The 25,576-nt window shown below is 45.9% G+C and overlaps 1 protein-coding gene across 1 annotated transcript in view; it reads right to left on the minus strand.

Moving 5' to 3' along the window:
- MFSD14A (major facilitator superfamily domain containing 14A) overlaps positions 1–25,576 on the minus strand; it is a 561,753-nt gene that overhangs the window by 381,909 nt on the left and 154,268 nt on the right. The window lies entirely within an intron of this gene.

Genomic DNA, 25,576 nt, shown 5'->3' on the forward strand with positions numbered 1-25,576 from the left:
GATCATGGGGGCCTAAGTGTAGGTTGATGATCGTGAGTAGTCCCGTCAGTGTATCTGTACAAATATGTGTGTATATATATATATATATATACATATACATATATATATATATATATATGAACGTTGGAATTATTTAACTCAGTTGTTAAAAAGTAGGCGTCAATGGAACGGATACTGGGCCAATGGGGTATAGCGTCCCAAGGTGGAGGTGGAGAACATGTGGTGGACGCATAAACAAGTTATCATGCCATGGGAGTGCACCTATCTCTAGTTTCTGACACCCATGGCTTTACCCCGATCCTTAGCTGTAAGGGTTGTTAGGGACAAGTGAGAACTACAGTTCCCAAGGATAGAAAGGATATTTAACCCTTATAAACTTTATTTAGGTGAGACTAGCACATCCCACCTTATGTGGAGTGATGAGGAGATCCAATGTATCCCCCTTTCTCATTCTTACTAACATTTCTGTTACAGGGACATTTTGTTACTGTGACAAGCTGTTTCCAGAGCCCCGGTAAAGGCACCCATGGGTGCTCATTTTACCAAAATGGCCCGCCTTCTTTTTTCCCCCATCTTAGTGTTCCTTGTTCTTTCTTGTTCCTTTCCCTGACCTCTAGGGCGGGAAAATCCTGTGTGTCACTTATCTTTGGCGGGAGACCTCGGTCAAGCCTGCCTAAGCTCCGGAGTGCCTGTGAAGGCATAAGCGAGGGAGGAGTCCAAAACATTGCACCCCTTTGTCTTCCAGCCTACCTGCGAGAATTCAGTTCCAACTGGGAGGCTGGCCGACCTGAAAGGACTGCCAACCATCCCGCTCGGACTCCCCCCGCCCACCAAAGTTTTTAATTGCTGGGTTCCTGCATGAAAGTCAGATCGTGGAAGCTCAAGAAGTAGTCGACCACTGGAGCTGAAACCGAAGAGGAAGATTAGGAAATGACGGCCGTAGCGATTTCCAGCGACCGGAGAGCCTGCTGTATAACCAGAGCCGGCTGTAACCCTGCCTTCCAATCGACCTGGAGATCCTGAAAACGGCGACCCAAAGCCTGGTGAAATCCACTAGACTCAAGACCACCTGCATTTTGAGCCATCCCACGTTGTGCTGTGCCCTTGTGGGGATGCAATGCCCCAATATCCTGGGACCCCCAGCCAGCGTGCAGTGCATGGTCTTCCGAATCAAACAAACTTTGGTGGCATTCTGCTGGACCTCCAGAGACATGAATAGAGTCCGAAACGTCCCCTCACCAGAGTGCTGGACACTGCAAGCGACGCAAATCCAATCAGCGATATTCAGTCGTCTTCTGACTCCTGAAAAGGGTGCGAAAACCACAGAGCCGCATCCAACCGCGAAGAAATTCTTGCCTGGAGCCTTCCCTGTTGCAACCTGCTACAGAAGCACTTCCAGTGTCCTGTCTTCATTCTTCATGATAAAGGAATTCAACAACCAGGTTTTGGGCTGCAAATCCCGAAGTCTCCCCCGCTGCAACCTCTTCTTCTGTGCAGAGTATGTGAGGAACCTCTTGCCTAGAGCCTTCCCTGTGATCCCTGCTGCAAAGGCCCTTCCAGTATCCTGCCTTCAGTCTTCATGATAAAGGAATTCAACTACCAGGTTTTTGGCTGCAGATCCTGAAGTCTTCTTGCTGGAACTCTTGTTCTGTGTGTTGGCTGGGGTATTTACTTACCTTAAGCCTGTGTGATTTCTGTAAAGCTTGGGGGTGTTCTTGTGATTGGAAGTCCTCTCATCCAATTCACCCAGCCCCACTGCTGGAATCCTCCTAGGGTGTCTATTCTCAGAAGTCACTGGACCCTAACTTTAAACTAACTTTAAAATGAAATACTTACTTGTTTTAACAGTCTTCCACAGGAACGCCAACTGTTGCCTGCGTACCATCTTCAAGATTTTGCGTCGCACACATACTTCCACCTTCAGAGGAAATCTACACTGGCTCACCATGAGGCAGAGAATATCTCACAAGGCCCTCACTCTGGCTCATACGTTTCTGTCTCTCTCTAGCCCAGTATATTGATCTGACCGCATCAAGAGCAAGACAACCACCAGAAATCTTTAGTTTGCAGCAGCACCTGTACTTGTTCAGCCAAAATTGAAATTGGCTTATTTTGGCAGCACAGGTTTTGACATCCAAGCCCCTCTTCTATGGAACTCTCATGTCCGCACGCCAAATAAAGGACTACCTGCCCTTCAAGAAAACCATCAAGACTCACCTTTTTAACCTTAGTCCTGACTAACCAACTCACAGCATCATCTCTCTCTCCTGGCCTGACTCCTTTCTGTGTGTGTGTCTAGTCTTTGTTTTATGTGCGGCCCGAGGCCTATGGGCATGTGGCACGTTACAAACATTTAAATAATCAGAAGCCTGTCTCACCCTGCCTATAGCTGGCACCTAGACCACTAGGATCCATCTTTTGACCCGGAGTAAACTCATGCAATAGAATAGGGAAGAGCTGGATAAGAAAAGGATTATGTCTTGAAAAGTATAACAAGTGTTTAAAAGTACTTACTTGTGAAAGAGTTAGTTGGTAACTGCAACTCAGAGTGAAAAGTTATACAAGTTCTTACTTACCTTGAATGTGTGTTGTGCCATTCTAAAAAGTATATATAAGGATATTTAACTCACCTGTGAATTGGTTGTGCCTCTTCCCCAAATGTAATGCTGTTGGCTTCACTTTAATGTCCCTGTTGGGATATAAATGAAGGAGTCCCAGACTAAGTTCTAGCTTCCCCTGACTTGCTGTTAGCCTGTCTAGAATAAGTGTGAGATAGGTTATACTTAACTTCAAGTTGCTGGTAGCTCGTTTAAAAAGTATATGGGTTTTACATACCTTGAATTAGCTGTGCCCCATCCTAAAATAAGTTGAAGAGTTATTAATTACCTCCATCCGTGTTCCACTGATATGAGAAAAAAAACGAATAGTATATTACAACATTATGTTGTACCTGCCTAGAATAGCTGTGTGCCATTCTTTAAAAAAACGTTCTTTCGTTGTAGCTGACCTTGGTCTGCCTGGTGCAAACCTAAATTACCGTATAGAGTTCTTGTTATCTTAGTCTGTGCTCCACTGGGCTGAAAAGCAAGTTGTGGGGTGCATTTAAAGGCCCCAAACAGAAGTCCCTCTCACCTGAATGGCAGCAGGCATTTCAACCCTGCAACCAAAACGGGCTGGCCTTTGCTTTTCACATGAATAGCAGGCATTTAAAACACTAACAAAAACAAACCTGGCTTTTGCTTTTCTTTCATGTAAAGTTAAAGAGCCATGTGGAAAGGGGCCTTCCCATCATTATCATTGGATAAGCAGCAGTTTGATTTACAAGGAGGAGGAGTCAAAGAATCCTGTGACATGGAAAACAGGATTTTTCAACATTGAAAGCAAAAACGGCCTGCACGTGGGTTTGCAAATAAAAACAGCTTTAAAAAGCCACAATTTAAAAGATATCACTGCTCAGAGAAAAATGTCAGGAAAGCAAAACATAATGGGTGGGCTGACCAAAGAAATGTATATTATGTTTCACCCACCAAATCTCCAGTAACATGTGAGGAGACACTTGGTCTTCAGGAAAAATCCTCTTCTGGCTGAGTGCTAAATTTCATAAAGGGAAGACCACATTCCGCTGGATGTCACATCTCACATCTAACGACCCTGCAATAAAATTTGGTGCTGCTAAATAGTATGCTCTAGACTTGCTGACTATGAAAGCAGGGACTTCAAGAGAAAGCCATCCTTGACTGAAGTAGGACTAAAAAGGTGTGAAGCCTTGTTGCACACACTTCAAAAGAGCACACACTAATTTCAAAAGGGACTCAAAAACCTCTGGTCCCAGTCTGGCCCAGGGAACAGATGGCTGTGGGGGATGAAGCAATCCTCCCCTGGAACACTCACAATTAATTTAAAAGACTATTTTCATTTTAGGCATTTTGCGCAGCAACCGTAACGTGGATTGATTGCATTTCTACACCATTTTTCATGTAAATGTAATTCCAGGCCGTTTTGGGGGTACAAAATGCATCTATCTGCGACTCTGGGAACTGTAATGGCCAGTTAGACTAGGTTTCTGGCTGATCTGAACAGGTTACAAATGTGAGTCGGTGAAAAGATGTAAATGAAATTAGGAATATGCTCGATAACTTACATATTCATAACTGTTGTACATTTATGAAAACAAAAAAAATGTGACACATGGCCATGCTACTTCATACGGATTGGGCGGTCGGCTTATCTAATATTCACCATGATCAGCTAAAACAGAAAATATGTTTAGTATGGCAGTTGCTAGTACAATTATTAAGTTGTGCTACATAACTAGATTTTGCCAAAAAGTTGAAAGGAGACCAAAAGATGCTGACAAATGGAAAAAGACCCCTAAACCAATCATGACTGGGGGCAGAGAGAGAGAGAGGGTAACTGTCCAATCCTAGCGGCAGGGATTATTGCAGGGTACTTCCCCTAGATTGTAAAATTAGTGATGTAATTTCGGCTATATAAGGGGGACTGTACTAGGACCCGGGACACACAAAAACCGGGGAGACATTAGAAAAAATGACTTGCCAACTGTAAAATTCTTTCGATTGGATGTTCCTCCAACGTATTCCTCATCTTAAATATTCGTATCGTCAGCTTTGCTGCTTCGGGAAAAAATAATTCCACACAGAGGACACTGTGCTGGATGTCATGCCGTCGATGTCCCTAGAGGGCTGCCGTAGAGAGTCGACGTCATGCACAGTATATACGGCTCGAGCCGCGCCCGTTGGCTTCAGTTCTGTTTTTTTTAAATATTCTCAACTGATGAGTTGATAAGGCGTCCCCTTAGACCGTAAGCTCTCAAGGAACATGGAGTGTAAAATACTTAAAACTGTACGGTGGGGTAGGCTGGGAGGGTCGATGAGAAATATGTAGGAGGAACATCCAATCGAAAGAACGTCACAGTTTGTAAGTAACTTGTTCTTCGAATGGATTGTGTCCTCCCACGTATTCCTCATCTTAGATAGACTCCCAAAGCAGTGGATATTTAGTGGAGGGAGTACTAATTAATTTTACTCATGGTTTGTATGTAAAGCGGCCTTAGCAAAAAGACCCCCTTGGGATGAGGTGGAATCTAAACAATAGTGTTTCACAAAAGTGTGCATTGACGACCAGGTGGCCACTGCACAAATATCTTGCACCGGGACATCCCTCGGAAGAGCCGTCGAAGTCACCATGCCCCTTGTAAAATGAGTCCTTAGCCCATCTGGAGGTTCTTTACCTGTCAGTCTGTAACACTCTCCAATTGCTAGAATTATTCATCTGAATAAGGTCTGTCTACTGTTATCTCTGGCCATGGTTGCCAAAAAGATTCTCCCTTGAGAATATTGTCCTTGCAAGCCCACCATAGCAGATCTTGAGCCATGTTGGCCGGAACTTGCAAAAGATCTGGCATATTCCCCGAAAATGGAGACCATTGAGTCCTGAGGGCCCATTAAAGGGATCTCATTCTCACTCTGGCCTCTGGCACCAGAAAAATGCAGGATGGCATGAGGCTGAGCAACCTCAGAAAGTCAAAGGCCTGCAGATGCTAGGCATTCTGGAATTTTGTTACCATCTGCAGAATGTGATGAGCTCTCACCTCAGGAGGTGACTACGCAAACATCCGACACGTGGCCAACAGATCTGCCATTCTGTCCCCGGTCAGGTAAACTCTGCAGTCGATCATGTTCCAACGAAAACCCAGGAAAGGAAAGTCCTGAGAGACCATCATGGAAGATTTCTGCCAGTTCACTGACAGCCCATGGTGGAACAGGAGCTGGAGGAGAGACTGAAGATAGTTCGAGGCTTTCAGCAGGCAAGGACTGCGCAACAGCCAATCGTCCAAATACAGATACACATGGATACCCTGAAGCCGAAGATAAGCTGCGATAACCGACATCTTCGTAAAGACACGCAGTGCTGAGCTGAGGCCAAAAGGGAGCACTCAGAACTGGAAGTGCTCCTCCCCCACAGAAAACCGTAGGTATCTCCGGTATGGATTCTAGATCAGGATACGCATATACGCATCCTGAAGGTCCACCACGCTGAGCCAATTGCCCTTCTGTAAAGAGGACTTTATCTGACCAGGTGTGATCATCTTGAATTTCTCTTGGGGAAGAAAAAGATTGAACTGGGAAAGTTCTAGGATGGTGCGCAGGCCAGCCTGGTTGGATTTGGGCACCGTAAACACCCGGGAGTAGAAGCCCTCCCCTCGCCCCCCAAGGGGAACGGGCTCCACGGCTCTGAGATCCAGTAATTTCTGAATCTCGGCTCTGAGGGAGGGCGACCCAGACTGCTGGAAGGGAGATTGATGGGTGGGACGGGGTAGGGGGAAGGGGTAAGCGGAAGCCTGCCCGAGCGAGCGACTGACAAGACCCACCGGTCCTCGGTGATAGTCTGCCATGCCTCCCAATGAGACGCAATGGGTCCTCCCACCGGGGCCTCGTGCGAGCGCAGAAAAACCTCATTTAGCTGGTTTCTCGGTGGTGCCGCCACCTGAACCTAAGAAGGAGGCTGAGGAGCGGGAGAAAAAACCACTCCGTCGCTGCCTTCGGTGGGAATTTCCAAAGGGGCGTCAACCCTGCAGGATTTTTGATCTAGAAAACCCCTGAAACCAAAGGAAGGCCGAGGCTGCAAACGATCTCTGTGTCCTAAACGGTGGTTTTACCAGGACAGACAAGGACTTGGCGGTCTGAGTGCGGTCCTTCGTTTTGGTCCGCTCCACATCTGTTGTAGAATGAAAGAGCTCCTTACCATCAAAGGGCATGTCCAAAACCTTACCATGCACCTCCTTAGAGAACTTGGTGGCATGCAGCCAAGCCCGACGAGAGGTATCCACGCCGAGCATAAGGCCCCAGACCGAAGTGTCGACATGATGCGCGGCAGATCCTGTGCCAGGACCCTGGCATGCGACAATCCAGCCATGAAATCCTCAAGCTTTTCAGCAGGAATAAACTCCTCAAACTCCGACAGACCTTTCCACATTTTCATATTCGCCCCCGCTAACACCAGTTCTGCATTGGCTTGACGCAGTTGCTGTCATGATCTCTGCTTCCAAAAGGTCAGGGTTTTCCCAACTCCCTTGGAAGCAGATCCATAACCCAGGTTCCGAGTGCCAACCAGTCCCAATTGGGACCTTTTGGACCCAGTCCTGGCGCCAGTGGCACCAGGCTCATAAATATGCCCAGTCCCAGCGCTGGAAGCGCCGGGCTCATAATGCTTGGGTGGACTTACCTGCAGCAGACCATGCTGCTTACTTGCCTGCCAGTTGAGCCTCTGATCCTCTTCTGTTTGGAACTACTTTTCCTGTTGGGTGGGGCAGGAGCCACTCCCTAGGTTCAGAACACTGGAACTCTTCTGGAAAGCAGGAACTCTTTTCTTACCTAGGCGTGGCTGTGGAAGGAGACACCTAAGCACTACAGGAGGCTATTTAAACCACACCCGATGGATGAATCTTGCTTTGCGTTATTCTGCATCCTCTGCAGCAGAACGCTCATCGTGTCTTCTGCATCTGATCCTGGGCCTAAGGAAAAAGGCTTACCATCCTGAATCCAGTCTTCAGCAACACCTATAAAGACAAGAAAGAACAGGTTAGCATTACGTCTTCAGTGACAGCTCTTCACTTACCTGGTCCATTGGCTGTCACCAACGCCTCGCACTGCATTCCGGCATCTGAAATACAAAGGCTTACCTACTCTTCGTGCGCTCCGGAGGTCTTCACACTGCATTCCGGCATCTGAAAGACAAAAGCTTACCAACTCTTCGCACGCTCCGGAGGCCTTCGGCGCTGCATCCCGCATCTGAAAGACAAAACAAGGTGCGTTTAAAGACATTGGGGAACTTTAATACTCACGTGCCATTACTCCTTTCCACATCTAACCCAGTGGGTATTCCGGCACCCTGCAGCCGCTCCGAACTTGTACCTGCAAAATAAAAAGACAGTTAGAGCGCATCGTGAAGCAGGCAACAAGCGCTTACTTACGTGCTTCCAGGCGCTTCTATTCATCACACGGGCTCCATCTTCAACTCACTTCAACCCGTCATCCGCCATCGCCGGAACCCTGCAAAACAAGAGACATTATTACTAAAGACTTTAAAGACATTAGAATTACTCGAAACTTACCGTTCGTGCAGTAAACAACGGACGGCAGTCCTCTGAAGTCAAGAGGCCTGCTCCCCTTATCCAGTGAAGAAACTGGTTACAGCACCCTGCCCCGAGGCAGATGGAGAGCACAGCGTTCACTTACCTAAGGTGAGAGCGTTAACCTTTGGGGTTCTACAGGAGAAGAGAAAGGGAAGAAGAGAGAGACATTCCATAACCCAGTTCATTAATCCCATATTTTCTATCTGCAGACATCTTACCCTTCAAGTCAGACATACAGTGCACAGAGGTCCAGCCCAAAGAGCCAGCCGTGTGTTACATATCACCTTTGAAGATACGGTATACGCCCAGTCAAGACCGGTGCCTCTACTGGAATCAGGTGAGCGTTACAGTTGCAGGACTGAATTAGCGAAAATCTTCCTCCCAAGGGAGTCAAGAAGCTGATCCTATTTGTCCAGAACCTGTGTAGCCGTCGTAGAAAAGGATGCCGCAGGCCTGGATTGCAAAGTGGCCGCAGCCACTGCCGTGGAGGAGGGGGGCAGACATGACGCTAAGGCAACCTCTTCCGAAGAATGGAGCCTGTAGTGCACGTCAATTTTCTTGTTGACAAACAGTCCAGTGTGGTTTCTCCCAGACTCTACGGACCTCGGCCAAAACGTCCTTCTGCAAGAACAAGCCGGTACGCTCCGAAGGAGGCAAGGTGAACGCCCCCGAAAGCACGCCCTCCTGCGGGTGCCTCGGGTACTGGAACATCCAACAGACACATCATGTCCAGCACCCGGTCGTGAAAGGCTCTGATAGAGCGGGCTGGTTTTCGCTGTCCTGATCGCCCTGTGTGTCGTCCGACAGGTCCGGATCAGGCTGAGTCGCATCGGGCACCACAATGGCCTTGTTCACTGGGGACAATGGAGGCCGGGATGGAAGAGCCGGGGGAGGCCCAGCAGGCAAAGGCGGCACCAGCGGAACCACAGGAACCGCAGATGGAACCGACGGCGCAAGCGGGCATATCTCCCTCAACAAGCCTCGAAAGTACTCCTTCATGGGGTCAGAACACATAAGTTTTTGAAACTTGCCGAAAAAGGCGTCCTCCGCTGACAATTTAGGCGCGGCCGGAGGAGACCTCGCATGAGAGGAGTAATTCCAGGGACGCAAGGGAGAGGGTTGCCAAGAGGGCCCTTCCCCAGTGGTGTCCACATAAATCAAAGGCGCTGATGCCGCAGGCAGCGAGACATTGTGCGGTAGGGGCATCCGAGTGTTCCAGTCATAAACTGGATGAAACGGATGTGCACAAGGAAACCGATGTTCACCCACAGAACCACCCCCTACACCTAGGGCCGATGGCATAGTCCTAAGGGATGTATCCAAAATGGCCGCCGTGGTCGTGGCGGGAACGGCTGCCATTTTGTCAGCACCTGAGGAGAACTGCGACATGTGTGGAAGTGAGGCAGGGGTCTTCATTTTAGCCTTAACACAAGGAACCTTGGCCGAGCCGGCACTGTGTGGCCTAGGATATTTCTGTGACATGCTAATAGCCAAACTAGCCTTCACAGGAAGGACCTCGGCACTACCGGTAAAGGAGGAATTACAGTTCAAAACCTCACTCCTTGCCCCCTCAATAGATCTGGAGTCACTGCAAGAGCGGGAACGATGAGGAACACACCTCACCGACAAGACCTTAACAGGCCTCTCAGAACTGTTGGTCACCTTTGCCTCTAAACGAGGGACCTCGGACCAGAGTCCGGTAAAAGCCTCTTCACATTGGGCCTCAAACTTTCGTTCGGTATCAACAACCTCAACCGAGGCCTCAGGGCGTACCCCAGTGTTTTTACGGGAAGCTCCAATCAAGGAGGCCTCAGAGCAAGCTCCGGTACCCAACGCCTCAGTAGAACTGGGCCCACAAACAGCCCCCACAGGAGGGGCCTCGGAATGTAATCCGGTGTCAATAGTCCCCTTACGGAGACCCTCAGAGAAAACTAAGGTACACTTTTTAGGCCTAGACGGCATAGATGCAATACCACGCGATCGCTAAGCAAGAGACAGATAGGAGGAAACTGGAAGAAAAAGTCTTCTGCAGATGCAAGTGCGTCCAGTCTCGAACTAGCAGAGAAAATGACTGATGGGCGGTGCGCTGGGTGGAGCTAAGGTGGGCAGGGTTACGGCCGTGTGCGGTAACCCACGTAAAAAGAGAGGAAGGACAACATTTTAGCAAATATTTGTTGCTTTTAGAAAGTGCTCCGGTCCCGTCCCACAGGACGGAGGAATGTCCCATAAGTATGGAGGAAAGGGGACGGGACGTTGAAGAATGGGGAATACCAACCCTTGTTTGTTCCTCTCCGCTACAAGTACATGTTCTATTGCACCTTTCTCTAGCAGGGTTAAAATTTCCTACAACAGGAGCGGATCTGGAAATTTGACAGAGTTGTATCCCGCTGGATGGTCTTGAGGCCTTTTTTTTTTATTTTTATTTTTTTTATTTTTAAAAAAGGAAGGCAGTAATCTTGAGCCACTGATTCCAGTGCCCAAGCATCTTAAGTAATGCCCCGCCATTCGTTCAGATGCTGAGAGATCCTACCTCCCACCGGGGTCGTGTGGGTCAAGGCCTCAAAGTGGCTTTGCAGCAGAAGCGGCTGAGGGGACAAATGCTGCTGCTGGGGCTGTTCTAGCACCCTTTCCTTGTCCACCCAGAGGACATTTTTTTTGTGAAAGACAAATCCTCCAGGAAGATGAGCCTGAGTAGGAGTGTTGCTGAGGTTGTCGTATGGAGGCGCTAAGTGACTTAGCCGCCGCCTTGGAGGTCTCCAGCTTCTCCAAACTTTCATTTGCCTTGCTGCCGAACAACCTCAAGCAGTCAAATGGCATATTAAGAAGTCTGGCCTGCACATCCGGTGCAAAGCCAGACGTTCTCAGCCATGCAAACCTGCGTAGCACTGTGCTAGACGCCGTGGACCTGCTGATGCCGTCGGCATTGTCCAGTACTGACTGAAGGCATTCCCCCATAGCCTCCTTTCCATCTTTCACAATCGCAAGGAAGCCGCCTCGCTCCTCGCCCTTAGGAATGTGTTCAGCCGCTGCACTAATACAATCCCACAGGGGGTATGTGAATCTTGCAAGAGTGCAGGTCACATTTGTTGACTTTTAAGCCATACTGCTCGAAGAAACAATCTTTCGAGACCAAGCATCAATTCTTTTATCGTCCCTCTCTGGGGGAATAGAAGGGTTTGCAGATTGTTTAGTAGATGTAGCTGCCTGCACTACTAAGCTCTCAGGTGTAAGATGCTTAGTTAAATAGTCAGGGTCAGAAGGTGGTCTGTATTTCCTAGCAACATTTTAGTTCACTGATGGGTCCAGATTCTGGGGTTTCCCCATGTGGTCATAACCTTCCTCTGAAGTGCTGTGTGAAAAGGAAGAACAGTATCCTTTTGAGGACCTTGACTGAGAATGTCCATCATGTCATCCTGTTCGTAAGTGGGTCAATTTCCGTTCCAGCCCATGAACTCCATCACCCTAGTCATAATATTTCTATATGCAGAGTCTGCATGACCAGCATGGTCAGGTTTGTCGAATTCCAACTCAGGTGACATGTCTATACCACTAGCTGTTTGTAGACAGTCATAGAGGTCAGACATTTTGGACTGAATTAGTTCTTCAGGAACATCCCTTGTACCATATTTTACCCCAAAAGGGGAAATCTCCTCTTCAGAGGATTGTTCCTCATAAATAGAGGCCATAGACTTGAAAGTGTTTTCTTGACACAGGGTGAAAAATGTTACCAGTGGTTTGTGAAGGCATTGACCTTAGTTTCACCAAGGGAGTCGATATTGGTGCCGGAATCAATGTTGTCCTCGACAAAGGCGTCAATATAGTCGACGCTGGGTTCGATAAGGTCGAAGGAGCTTTAGATTTAAGCGCCGTCGAGGAAGGTGTCGACGCTACCTTCGAAACTGGCGTTGAGCTTCGACAGAGGCGTAGAGGAGACCTTCGACACAGACTTCGATGATGGTTTGGCACCTGATGCCATTTTGTTTGGTGTCGCCTTCGGTTTATGCAACAATAGGCCGGTCTTGCTCTTTTTGTGAGGTGTCGGAGAGGTTTCTCTCGGCGACACCCTTGATGATTTTTCGCCAGATTTAGAGTGTCTAGTCTCTGACCTTCTTCGGTCATCTTTGGAATGAGCTGGGGCATAGTCTTCACGCGATTTCTTCGAGGGGATCTGGGCCGCATTCTAAAAGATTTGCATCATCGAGGCTCTAAAAGCCTCCCATTTTCTAGGGGAATCATGTTTTGATGGACAGGTGATAACCCCTGTATCAAAAGGCGACGAAGATGAGGGAGTTCGGTGACGCATCTTCTTCTCAGAAGAACACAAAGATTTTCTTGACTCCTCGACCTAGATTTCTTCGATTTACGTCTGGATTTTTCCCTGGTCTCTGCATAGTCTTTGAAGATTCCTCCCCCACTGCCAATTTACCTCTTAGTTCCTTGAGCGCTTTATTTGTCATAGCTTCACAGGGACCACATTCGTCAACTCAGTGGTCCGGATCCAAACACCAGAGGCAAACTCGATGGGGGTCAGTTATAGACATTTTCTTCCCGCACCTCTGGCACTTTTTAAAGCCAGTTTTAGGGGTAGAAGGATTAGATGAGGAAGACATCTCGAAAGACTGAAGCACCGTTTTCATACACACGAAGAGAAAGCTTTCAGAAAAACGGAACTGAAGCCAACGGGCACGGCTCGAGCCATTTACACTGCAGATGACGTTGACTCTACAGCAGCCCTTGAGACACATCAACGCCACAACATTGTGCAAAGTGCCCTCTGGCGTGGAATTTGTTTTCCCAAAGCAGCAAATCTGACGATACGAATATCTAAGATGAGGAATACGTGGGAGGACACAATCCATTCGAAAAAGGAGGACCACGGAGAAAAGGTTGCTGAAACTTATCTTTGAGAGTGGAGTGACCAGACCCCTGCCCTATCTTTCCAGAGTGTCCTGAGATGCAGCTGGCTTTCCTGAACCTTAAACAAAGGCTTGCTACATTAGTAGCAATAACCCCAACCCTAAATTGCATAAGCCATTCATTCTTGTAACAGTGCATCCAATTATTCCTCATTGAAAATTACCCAGTGAAAACCCCAATTGCCAGTGTAGTTCAGGCATCTCCCCATAGAAGAATCTCTTGTTGGCTTGTGCATGTAAACATATCCCTATTGAAAAAACCCTCATTTGTCTGTGTAAATCCTTAGTATTTTTGTAAGTAAATCAATGAATTCCCCCATTGAATTTATGGGATTGGTGGAATTCGAAACCAGCAATCTTTTCCCCAGTGTTTTTGTTCAATGTTATAGTTATAAAGTGCTGCCCAAAACAATTAAATCCCATTGTGATCTGGGAAACAAATGTGTCCCCGTCATTGTAAGCCTCAGTGTAAACAAATTTCCATTTACCACTGTATTTTCCTTTTGCATTTGCTATCTCCCAAAAACAGATTTTCCTATTGTAAGTTTCGCCATTTCCCTGAGCTGCCTGTCATTGTAAGCCTCAGTGAAAATAAATTACCATTTGCATTTTTCTTTTTCCATTGCCCATGTGTTTAATCGCCTAAAAATGATTTTCCTACTCTATTTCTATTTTCCCTGGGGGTGCTGATTAGTATTCTCTAAAACTCTGCCTGTCTCCTAAGTGTAAGCAGTACAAAACAAATGTTCTTCTATTCTGTCACCTAGCAGTTGTGAGAAATAATAAAAACCCCATTCTTCCATTGGTGCCCCAAAAACTGGTTTCCCCCCGCTTTGCTGGCTCTCCATATTGTTTCTGTGGGCACCACACCAAAACCTATTTTTCCCCTGCACTCTTTCTCCCTGCCACGGCCTTCCATTCAAAGGAATCAAGTCCAATTGAAGTTTGGGGTTTGAGTGTCGCAGGGGGAAGCGCTTAATACTAGTGCTATCAACGTGTGGTAATTTCTTTTTCTTTTCTGCCATTAAAAAAAGGAAAGTAACTATGGCAGGATATCTTAACCTGGTTGTTTTGTAGAGATTATTGCATTTTGTGTTGCCAACATTGATGTCTGTGGTAATTGGTTGATTTTTCTTTTGACAATAAATTAATAAATATCTTACTGATGCACACCGGCCTGGTTCCTAGTCCATTGTGACACGGGTTGTTTGTGGAGGTTGGGTTGCGAGACGGGTTGAGGCCTACTCAAAAAGAATCCGCAGTATACTAAAGAAATAAAAAGCTTTTTATTTTTATTATGCGCCACATTCATTGCAGGGGAAGGAGTTCCCTGGCTTGCGTGTGCTGTTTAATAATCTGTGATGAAGTGTAATTGTATATTACACCAACAGGTCTCACTCACCTAGTATAACTGTTATCCTGAATAATATATACTGTTCCTTGACTGTGTTCCTCTATTCAGAAAAGTATCCTGGTAACAGGGTTGGTTGATTATGCCATTTCTTTGCCGAGTGCCACGGCATAACTGACAGGGTCTACTACCCTTGACTTACACTGTACAGTAACTGATGGTTTTACTGCCCATGAATAGGTGTGGCCTATACTAAATGTGTATGATAAGGTCTGACTTCCCTAGAATTACTGTTAGGTATTCCGAAGAAGGTTTATGCTTTGGTCTGTGTACCGTCAAGCATTGTGTTGTGTTTTTATAATGTGTTTATGACCATAAATTAAATTACCATAAGAATTAACTTGGCCTACTTGTATTTATAATAAACCTTCATTTTTTTAAAGATTTTATTTATTCATTTAATATCTTACATAACCAATAAAACACTACAGTAAAACAAATGTACAAAGTAATACTTATACAAATACATCTTAGTAGTGTAATCTTAGAAGAAGAATAAAGAAGGACAGAAGCCATGGTCAACAAGAGAGGGAAAAATAATACGTAAATAAAAAAATTAAAAAAATTAAAAAAAACTCCAGAGTAAAAGTAATTAATTTTTTTTTTTATTAATAATGTGTTACAGTTTATATTTAAACTTTACACATAATAATAAATTACATAAACATACATTAAGAACTAAAAATAAAAATGCTAAACAGGACTGAAACTGACCAAAAAAAAAAAAAAACAATCTCATATTATCACTTATCTACCTAACTAAAAAGAACATTTAAGTTACAGTTAAGGTCAGTTCAAACTTGTTGAACTTAGTGTTCTAATCATTAAACATTAATAAAATTCCACATACAAAGATCACAGACCTCTACTGGGGTCGATGTCATAGTATCAAACAGATTCATATAAAAATATTCAAAGTTCTTTCTATTTCCAACCATACTCTGAAAGTAGCAATCTGCAACTGCTGACTTTGAGTGTTCATAAGGCGTTGCCAGAATGCAGATTCCCGTATAGATGCCATATCATGGACAAAATTGCTATAACTTACTAAGTAAATGTCCATCATGTTAACACATTTAGTTAATACATGATTAGCAGTTTCTTTACATCCATTATCCTTACATAATCGACAATATCTCTCTATGGGAGATAAACCATTATATATACTTTTGTTAGACACTAGCGGCAAATTATCGACCCTCAGTAAAAGTAAGAATCGCCTAAGTCTACTTGAGGGGCAGAGGGTTAAATACGGTTGCATTTGTTTAAAAGAGTACAGCATGTAATGGATAAATTGGTAGTTTGGGAGCTTCTCCAGATGAGCGTAATTTTCAAGCAAGTCCCAAAGGTCGATTTTTTTAGACAGTGCTTTTTTTTGGGGATCGGCAAACTTCTCTCCACTCTTAGTCCAGCATATTACTCTCAGAAAGGTTTCGGTCTCCTTCTTAAGAGGGCATTTGGTAGCTTCCTTTGTAATTTCTGAGGCAAATTCTTTCAGCAGCCGATTCTCTGGATGATTAAAAATCCTTAGATAAAGTTCAGCTCTTCTTTTTAGGACGATAGATCTTAAAGAGGAAACCCCAACTTCCAATCTTAACAACGCCATTGGAGTAGATTGGGGGAGACCTAGGATTCTTCTCCAAAACTTCCCTTCTATAACTTGCAGCCAATTTAAGTCCATTTGCAGCAAAGCTTCCAGCCCATAAACAACCGTAGGAGTTAGCACCTGGGTGTAAATTTGACGGATTCCATATAATGTCAGACCACAATTCTGACTTGCAAATTGGCTGATCAGCGACGTTACTTGAGCTGCCCGGTTTTTCCTCATTTGGATGCAAGAGTTATAACCCGACTTGGCGTCCATTTCGACCCCAAGGTATTTATATTGCTGGGTGTATTTGATTTCTGTTTCGTGCAGTAGGAGCCTAGGTCGTGCAATCTTCTTACTCGAAAAAACCATCACCTGAGTTTTCTCCTGCTTAATAATTAGATCGTTGTTCGCAGCATATTCCCATAGCTTCAAAGCAGATCTCCGTAGACCGCTGAACGTATGATCCATAATTATCAGATCGTCGGCATACGCTAACACTGCGCAATGAGTAGTACCGACTACAGGAGAACAATTATGTTCGCTTAAGATGACACCTGGTAGATCATAAGTAAAAAGATTGTACAGAAACGGGGCCGTGACGCAGCCCTGTTTGACTCCGCGATTCTGGGGGATCCCAGCTGTCAAGTCCCCCTGGTTATTAAGTCTACAAGCCACTGTGTGGTCCTCATGTAATAATTTTAAATACAAAAGTATCTTGGGGCAGCCTAAAAGCTCGAGTTTGGCCTACAATTTTTCTCTGCGGACCGAGTCAAAGGCTGCTTTAAAGTCAACAAACAGGGCATATAATGGCAGGTTTCCTTTCCTCATAGCCTTTGAGCATAAAGTATCAAGGATAATTATATTGTGAATCGTTGAATAACCCTTCCTGAAGCCGCTCTGAAAAGTGTTCAGTATTTCGGTGTTGGCCGTCCATTCCTCTAGTTTCTCAAATAACAGTGATGCGAAAAGTTTTCCTGTGCAGTCGAGCATTGATAATAACCTAAAGTTACTGGGATCTTTCTTGTCACCTTTCTTAAAGATTGGTATTAAATAGGCATGCTTCCATGATTTAGGGATTTTTCCAACCGCTAGTACTTTTCCAAATAATATTCTTAGAAATTTAGCCCAGAACTCCGGATGGCTTCTCAACACAGCATTCGAGAGTCCATTGGGCCCAGGCGCCCTGGATGATTTGAGCCTTTTGATTTTCCAAATTAGATGCTCAGTAGTTATGCTGAAGGGAACGGATCTTGGTGTCACTTTTTCTACCAGCTTTCCCACCTCCTTAGTAGGGATATTACGACACATATGGAAATCTGTCCATTGATTAGAGCTTATTGGGTTAATCAAATCCATTCTACCGCTGCCCCTTGCTTGGCCAAGGAGAGACCATATGCTTCTTGGGTTTTTAGAGCATATAGTTTGAACCATATTCTGCCATCGCTTAAGTTTTTGTTCGGACCTTTTAGCTTTAATCCACGCTCTATACTTATTTTTTAGAGCTCTGCAGACTCCATGATAGGCCCAGGGAGATGCACTAGTACGTTTAGCTTGTCGAATTTCTGCTCTTAACCTTCGTTTGGCATCTCTAATGCTTTTATTATATATTACTGGTGTTTTACCATCTGTCGCTATCCGGTTCACTGCTGATGTCGCGTGAATAGAGGAGAATGATGTGGCCCAATTTTCCATCTCATTTATGGTCATATTATGGAACTGGGGCAGTATGTCATTGTCAGTGGCCTGCACCGAGCTTACAGCTGCATTGATGTTTTTATCAGACCAGCATATTCGGTCCCCGAGTGGTTAGTAGTCATATCCCCCAGGAGCTTGGTGCATGTGGCCGGCATGCCAATGTTACACTTCAACACAAGAGCAGAATGATCGCTCCAGTTATTTGCAGAGATCTTCAGATCGCTTACATTCAGGGCCATCTGCGGACTCACAAATATATAGTCCAGAGCACTTTTTGCTGTCCCACTATGCCAGGTATAGTTTCCTGGATTGTCGCTTAAAGTTCTGCCGTTAATCATCTCCATTTCCCAGTCATTGAAGAAGCTCAGCCAAGAGGCACCGATTGGATCTTCAACATTATGTTCCATATTATTTGTCGAATTCAAAAGAGGATTGGCAGATGTACCAGCTGTGCCTGACATATGGCAGTTAACGTCCCCGGCAATAATTACTAATTTGTTGATCGGATCCATTACCCAAGCCGCTAACAACTCATGGATTGCTTCTTGTAGGGATTCAGCCTCATTACCACCAAGAGGACTGTACAGATTGATAATGAGCATATTTTCTCTGCATCCATCGCTTACGCTCTCCAATTCCACTGCAATCACTTTATCACTGGATAAAGTCACCAACTGTCTGGATTTGACAGTATTCCTAATGCCTGTAATCAAGCCTCCATAGGGTCTCCCTCTCCTTCCCTTCATCGCCAACGACTGGTAGATTGTATAACCATTAAGTATTATAGATGACCTCAGCCAGGTTTCTTGTAGACATATGCAGACATTTTCAGTTAAAAGCTGGAGAGGTCCCGCAGCGGAGAACAAATGCTTGAACCCTCTGCAGTTCCACGATACCAGTGAAGGGGTTCAGTTTGAATTCACCACCTTCGGTAGCGCTGATGCTAACCAGGTCAGCACATTCTGGATGTCGGCTATCACAACCTGGTCCCTTTTCAAATTAGGCAGAACTCCAGTTGTTTCTTTTACAACTAAGGGAGGTTTACGTGGCCATTTAGGATCTTCCTGGTCAGGATCGGGGCTCCACTTCAATGTCAACAATTCGGAGGCTTTCTTTATGATTAAGTATCATTTGGGCAGAGGAAATGAACTTGCAATGAATGGCAGAGACATTGGCATTATCAACTTGTAGAGGCTCAAATTCAAAATCATCCGATCTTAGTACCCATAGTTGAGGGACTGTGTGGAATCTTGTCATTAGCTCAGTTCTAGTAAGCCAACTGCTCTCGCTTTGCTGGTACAGATTTTTAATGACACATCCTGTTCTCATTCTGAGGAACCTCCTTATCCTTAGGATTGCCCACGGGTTCCATTCTGCTTAAATCTCTGTCAGCTGCTGTGTTACATTTGCCGCCAGTTGCATGAATCTCCTCAGACTCCTCCGAAACAGCTATATTAACGGATGCAGATGCAAATCCATCTTCTATTTTACAGTCCCCTTCATTATCTGACAGTACCCAGCTCGTTAGGTAACCTGCTTGCTTATCCTTACGTCTGCACCCGCCAACCGTTGGTTTCTTCAGTTTTTTATTGTTCTTCCCTGATGGCTCAATATCCAGTACTGGCGGCGCCACCTAACAGGCCTTCTTCCTCATTGCTGCTCTTTTAGCTAGTCTCCGCTGCTTACGGGAAATAAATGCTTCAGGTGTATTGGCTGCATTAGGGGACGTTACCAGATTCTCCACAATCTTGATTGCCTCGGGATTTGAAGCCATACTCTCCCTTGAGGCTCTCGCAATAGTTGTTGCTGCGGCAGGATTTTGCAAAAGCAAACTTAATGTAGTTTCCAATATGCGACCACACATTTTGAGCAGGATCTTAAGGGCAAACTGTACAGAAGCAACCGACGATTGTAACTCAGCCAAATCCGTGGGGCTGGAAGATGCTATATTACTTACATGAGCCTCTCTTCCTTCCAACTCAGAGTCATTGTGAATGTTTAAGTTTGGTGTTGTTGACAATCTCACAGAGCCAGTACTCGGAGGTTGAGTAACTTCCTCTATTTGATCACTCAGTGTCGGTTGCCCTACTTTGGCCACCACAGGCGTCATAGATCTTTGCATAGAAAGGCAGAGCTCCAATAGAGAGTTGTTATCAATATCTCCCTAGCTCTCATGCTCCTGCGTATCAGTGTTCATTACCTCCGCCTCGTCCATAGTGGTAGAATTATTTTCCGGGTGCGGGTTCACTGGAAAAAAATCCGTTATTGCTCCTTTAGTTGCTGGTGCTGACTTTGTTTGCTTATCTTTACCCATTGCACGATCGTCGTCCGCTGGGCTGCTCCTTGTTTTCCGCTGTCGCAAATTGTAACGTGCTTGAAGCTTCTTACGAGAAGGCATGTGGTTATTTTACTCTGAAGCGTTAGCAATATAGAACTGAGCTATCTGATTTTACTCCTCCGTTATACTCTGTTGTATAAGAATAATACTAACTTCAGCTCCACAGTAAATAGCACTTATCTTTGAGTGCTTGCTTTATCAAAATTCAGGCCCAGAATTGATCTATGTGCCCTGAGGCGCCCAACTGTAAGCGAAAAAGAAAATCTCGTTTATTATGCTCAGCTGGGTATCAAATGCTGGAAGTGCCCCCACTGGGGGTTTTCGCGACCCCACTTAATCAAATAGGTGCCACAGCTATATAGGCATATACCACTGCGCCTGCAAACACCTTTAACCAAAGTGTATTACTGCAGAAGTCCTCCGCTGCCCCCCTCTGCCCTGCCGGCTCCCGTTCAAAACCGAGCTCTGCTTCCGAGCCGCGAAGCGACCCAACACGCTGTCCCCCGGCACCCAACCTGTCCCAGGGGCCGTACAAAGAGGAGCCGCCTCGAGGCCGGCCGCTAAGCAGGCGAAGTGGGCTCGCACAGCAGTACCTGCGTGGGTGTCGTCGGAGTCTGGGTCACAGAGCGCCTGGCTCCTGGGCTGGAGCGCTCCCTCGCTCAGACGTCTCCAGAAAGCCCGAAATCTCCAGGCACCACTCCACTCGCCGTTCGATCACTCGATCACCGGCAACCAGCAGGGGCACAGGCGATGGAAGCAGAGCCGCGTCACACCGGCAGCGGCCGCGTCGCACAGTCGCACAGACCGCGTCTCACCCTCAGCTCCCAGCCGTCAAGCCACACCTCTCTGACGTGCTGTCTCACAGCACGAATCACGCTCAACTGAGCTCCACTGAGGCCGCTTCCGACGACGTTCCGCAAAAGTAATAGAAAGCGAAAGAAACAAATAAAATAAAGAGTAAAATTACAAAACAAAGAAAGTAGGAACCCTGGAATGCGAATAAACAATTTAAGCATAAAGATCATTACAGACTCCCCAGATCCTGTCATATTTATCAAGCTGGTCTTTTGCGTTAAAGGATACTTTCACTCTCCTAGACAGGAGGGACAATCTCTGTAACCAATCATCAATATTAGGGGAAGTGTCACTTTTCCAAAATTTCAGTATTTGCTTCTTAGCTAGAGAAGAGCTCTATATGCCTAGAACATTTTGCTTGTAGACAGTCCAATATCTATCGAAATGAAACCGAGCACTAGTTCCATTCTTCAAAAAACACCATCCCAGAATAGTTTTAATTTACCACATAACCACAACATAAGGAGCTTGGTGCCCACCTCCCCTTTGCAATTCCAACAAATGTCCGCAGTACACAACTTACTCAATCTCATCTTCCAGGGAGACCAGTATAGATAATGGTTCATTCTTTGTTGTGCATACCTCAAATCTAAATACACTTTATATTCAATTGGACCTGAACATATGTGGTTCCATTCAATATCTGACAATGTGCAACTCCGATCCAAATCCCAATTCCTGCTACCACATTGTGATGTTAACTGAGATGCAGAAGGTGTAACCAATTTATACAAAGTAGATGCAGACAGGGGCATGGTCTTTGAAAGAAGAAAAATTGCATGTGAAGTGGCATTGTAGCATTCAGTGATGAAAAAAGCAGATCAAAAAGCTCCCACAGAACATATCAACGAATTGCAGTAGCTTTCAGCTTATATTCAAAGTGCAGGAACTAAAAATCAATCATATTCTGCCCGTCATAAACCTGTCCAATTCTCCAGATACCTGCTCTCTGTCATGAAGTCCATGAGAAAACACAGTTCTGTTTCACAGCCTGGTTCTTCCATAAACTGGAGTCTGCACATAGTAAATCTTTCTCTTCCCAAATCTCATTACATTTACGCCACTCGTTCACAACATGCTTTTTAAAAGGAGGAGTTGTACCAACCGGCAATCTTTTATCCATGAACAAAAGAACATCCATGGGGGTGGGTGAAATGGATTCCTTCTCAATTTTAATCCAACATGCACAATTAGTGTGATCAGACGCCAACCAATGGTGTAACGTGCGTAGCATAAATGCAGTGTGGTAACGTTTTATGTCAGGATAGCCAAAGCCACCCAAATGCACTGATTTATGGAGGACATCTTTTGGGACTCGTGCTCGGTTTCCTTCCCCCCACAAACTTATTCAAGGATTTATTAACACTTAATAACAGGTTATTTGAAAGATGTAGGGAAAGCATGAAGGAGGGACATCTTTATCACATTAACTTTACCCCATAGGGACAATTTTAGCTTTTCCAACCTACAGCAGAGACCATCTACTTCTGTAATTTTCAGGCAGATATTATATGCAAGCAGAGACTCAATATCCCTATTTACATGAATACCCAATTATTTAAAACCCGAATCAGCCCACATTTCCCGACCCACATCAAACAACCCCCTATGACATGAATTGGAGACTGGATAAACCAAAGTCTTTGTGACATTAACTTTATAACTAGAGAATTTACCAAATTCCTGTAATGTCAATGGGAGTTCCAGGTATGATCGCTCCGGGCTTGAGACCAGGACCAATAGGTCATCTGCATACAAACCTTTATTTTTTTATAATACTTCTGATTGTAAGTGTTTCTATTGAATCCTTGGTATACTACAGGTTCTATGTACTTTCGTACAGCCCTCTCTCCCTCCTAAAATGAGCCTGGCTGCTTTGTCTACGCTACCATATACTCGGGTGGTACAGCCTTATACTAAGAGTGGAGTTTTGTCCCGTCTCAGTTGAATGGTTTTACAAAGCCATTAGTTGGACTTCAGAAAAAAACTGTCCTAACACCATACACCCGGGATACCGGGCGTCAGCCATCCTCCAACTCATAAAGCAATGTTAGTGCTGTAAATTCTGGTTCTCCCGGCCAGGTTGCGCATTTCCTTTTCGCCACAGACACAAGCTTCTGGTATCGGAAGAACTGGCCCTTGGGGAGACCCTCAGTCTGTATCAACTACACAATTTCTCTGAAAATGTATCTTTAAACATGTCCCCCTCCCCCTCCGGCCTCCCATGTAGTGAGCCCTAGTTTATCCCATTATCTGGCTTCCACCAGCTCGCCTCACTCAGAGCATGCATCCGCCATCATGTGAACATGCAGCGAGTACGGGTTACACAACATCAGCAACTTCACCGCTCTTTCCCATACCCCTGGGCCCAAGCTTGACCAACAGCGTAATTCGGCCTACACAACAGTTTGCAACCCACAGGACTTCCTTCAACAGCGAAAAGGCCAGGATATCCTGCAGCAGCCTAGATTCCATAGTGGGTTCATCCGATAGCCAGCCTGCCATATGTTGAAGCTGCGCAGCCAGGTAAAGCTCTGTATGTGGGAGATGCACCCCCCCTGTCCTTATAGGGCATGCATAGGGTATTCAGGGCGATCTGCCCTGGCCCCACCGAAATCCTCTAAGCATGGTGTCTAGCCGACGAAAAAAACCTTGCTGCAATATAATAGTGCACCTACCTTTGCGAAAGAGTAGAGTAGGCACAATAATATTTTCACCAACACTATCCGGCCCAAAAGAGACAGCAGCAATTTACCCCAAAATATCATGGACCGCCTCACCCAGTCCACCACCTTAACCATGTTTCTAGGGTGCATTCCCTCTGGTCTATGAGCAATGTGTATTCCCAGATATCTGAACAAACAGAACTCCTATTGCAGCCGTAGGACAGGTAGGTCACGAGAGTCATACTGCTGCATTCCTGCAAGGGGAAAGAGGCATGTTTTGCGCGTGCTAAAAGAAATCCCAGACAGTTTAGCAAAATCATCTAGCACCTCCAGGATAATGGGCAAGTTATGTTCAGGTTCACATGAATACAGGAGGACATTGCCCGCGTAAAGGGATTTAAGATTACTATTATGTGTTGGAGGTGGCGGAGATTCATGGAGGTGCTCCGCGTGGGCAAAAATCCCATCTAATCCTCACGAATCAGGGCACTAATTACTTTCCAGAGTCTCCCGACTAGCAAAGCAGTTAATATTTTGACATCCTCATTTAACATTGGCAGGGGCCGGTACGATTCGCACTGCTCTGCCGGCTTCCCAGGTTTTGGTATAGGTACTATTGTTGTTTCCCACATACTGCGGGGGAGTAGGCCCTGATCATAGGCCTCTTCATATACTTTAAGCAGGAAAGGGGTAAGAGTAGGGCCTAATGCGTTGTAGAATTCTGAAGGGAGTCCCCTCCTGCCCCCCCTGTGTATTTCCGGTTGACAGGGCACAATCTCATCCCTCCCCCCTCAAGCTTTTCTTCTGTTAGGGACAGTTCCATTGTAGCAGCCTGTTACGCGGTCAACCGCGGAAGCCGTATCTGGGAGAACGCTGCACACAGTTTCTCAGAGTCAACTAATGTCTCATGTCTATACAATTGACTATAGAATGAACTAAAAGCGACATCTATTTCCACTTGAGACCACGAGGGAGCACAGCATTTTTTGTGTATTAGCGTGATCGCTTGCCAGAGCTGCTCTGCATTTCAGAGCCACGCCAGCAGCTTCCCCGATTTATCCCCCTCTTTATGCATGCGTGCCGTGTGTACATTGAGTGCGTAATAGTTGAAGTTGGGCTTCAGTGGAGGGGTCCGACATACCTGTCGTTTCAATAATTTGAATCTGGCCTTCCAAAGCCCCCACCCTGCCAAGTCCTCTCGTAGAGATTTCTTAATCCCCTCAGCTCATGCAATAACCTCCCCTCTGGTCACTACCTTCAGAGTCTCCCATGATATATGTCATTTATAATGAACCTGTACACATGTGTTTCTAGGCGCGACAAGGGGGGAGGGGTACAAAGAGAGGACAAGACAAACTATCTTACTAGGCCTTGTGCATTCAGATCGTGCAAGTGCAGTAAGGCAGAATCCAGGGGAAGTGCAAAGGGGGAGGGGAAAATGCAATCAGGGCAGCATTGCTCCGAGTAAGTGCAGCCAGGACAGCGTGGCTCTGGGCAAGTGCAAGGAGGTGGGGGACTGTAGAGGTTACAGTTACAGCTCCTAGTGCGTGACAGGCCCGGAGGCAGTGCAGGGAACACCAGTCAAGAGGTGCCAGGTACCCAGTGAGACTCTGAGGGTAACCAAGCAACCAGTCGGTGCAGCAGACAGGTAGGTCAGCATGGAAGGGAGGGAGCAAAAGCAGAGGAGAAAAGGAAGGTTTTAAGCTGATGCCGGAACTTCAGGTAGTCCGGCTCAACTTTGAGAGGGGTAGGAAGGCCGTTGCAGAGGGAGGCACCTGCATAGTATTCACAAACTACCTACACTGCCCACATTGGTCTTCCTAGGAATGCAGTGAGAAAATCAAACGGTCCCTAAAGGTGTCGTCATGTAGTAGCTCCGCCGACATGTGCCCGGTCAGGACCAGTGGTCTGGGTCTGTGAATATCCCAGCGCACAGTTAGCAGAGAGTG

The sequence above is a fragment of the Ambystoma mexicanum genome, chromosome 1q, assembly GCF_040938575.1.
Source record: "Ambystoma mexicanum isolate Mex_15411 chromosome 1q, UKY_AmexF1_1, whole genome shotgun sequence".
NCBI lineage: Eukaryota > Metazoa > Chordata > Amphibia > Caudata > Ambystomatidae > Ambystoma > Ambystoma mexicanum.